Genomic DNA, 1,304 nt, shown 5'->3' on the forward strand with positions numbered 1-1,304 from the left:
CATGGCACCGTGCTGAAGCGTACAAGATAAAAAAGATGAACATACTAGGTCTCTTCATGCAATTTACAATCTAGAAGGGCAGACCTTGAAGTATCAATAGGAATAATTGTATTTGTAGAATAGAGTATGATAAGTGCCATGGAAGAGGCACAAACATCTCAATAAGAGCAAAAAAGGTAGTTGGGGAGGGAGAATATGGAAAGGATTCAGGGTGGCAGCATTTGAGTCAAGCTTCGAAGTATAGGTAGGATTTAAATGCTCTGTCTCACTTGTTTTCTTCTCTGCTTTATATTTCATCCTGCTCTATGACTCTCTCTTCATCCTAATATACTCCCACTGCCATTCCTTTGAGAGGATCACTAAGAATTAAAACAATCAGACTAAAATGCACTCATATTTTGATAACATAATGAGACATGAAACCAAGCCTAAAGCTAGTTTGTGTGTGTGTGTTTGTATGTGTGTGTATGTGTGTGTGTGTATACACAATCACATTGTGTTTTCTGCTAGCATTCTAGAGGGCCTCAGTTTGAACAACAGATATTTTTCATAAAGCAATTAAGTAAATTTATTTAAAAATTAAATCAGATTTTAAATCCACTAGATAGGGGATGGGTGAGGCTAAGAATGGTGATTACTCCGGTTTAATAATCCTGTAGAGACCAGTTTTGCAAAGCAAAATAATTATTTTTCAATGCAAATAAATTTCCCATTTAAAAAATTATATCTGGCTTTTTAAAAAACAAAACTGCAAAGCAATTTATATATTATAGATTTCTTTTCTGGGTTTCATTTTTATCATTTGCTTTTTTTAATTGCAGAAGTGGCATATTGAAACCACTTTTCTGGAGTAGCAATTTTTATGGTCATGTGTCACATTTGCAACAAGACTCTTCCAAGTCTTGGAGAATCTATGCTAAACAATATGCCAAAACCTAAATGAGAAGAAGTCAGTTTTCACAGGCACAAGGTGTATGGGAAAGATGCCCAGGACTGAGGAGCCAGTGTGTGGGTCTGTCCACTGAGACACACTGGCCAGGAGTAGGCTGAGACTTTTGCCATAACTCCTCTTTCAGGGTGACAGCTTATGCTGCTTCCAGGCAAGTCATTAATGTTTGTTTATTTATAAAGATGTTACCCCCTAGGAATCATTGGCTTATTTCAGAGTTTCTCAGTCGAGATACTTTTGACATGTAGGGTTAGATAATTCTTTGTTGTGAGGGTTGCCTTGTGAATTGTAGGATGTTTACATTACTAAATGTCCCTGGTGGGAGGGGACACACACACATATATATAAAATATAT

The 1,304-nt window shown here is 36.5% G+C and overlaps 1 protein-coding gene across 1 annotated transcript in view; it reads right to left on the minus strand.

Annotated features, from left to right (window-relative positions):
* LOC102887189 (cytochrome b-245 heavy chain) overlaps positions 1–1,304 on the minus strand; it is a 33,217-nt gene that overhangs the window by 4,036 nt on the left and 27,877 nt on the right. The gene's annotated exons all lie outside the window — the stretch shown is intronic.

The sequence above is a fragment of the Pteropus alecto genome, unplaced genomic scaffold (genome assembly GCF_000325575.1).
Source record: "Pteropus alecto unplaced genomic scaffold, ASM32557v1 scaffold28, whole genome shotgun sequence".
Lineage (NCBI taxonomy): Eukaryota > Metazoa > Chordata > Mammalia > Chiroptera > Pteropodidae > Pteropus > Pteropus alecto.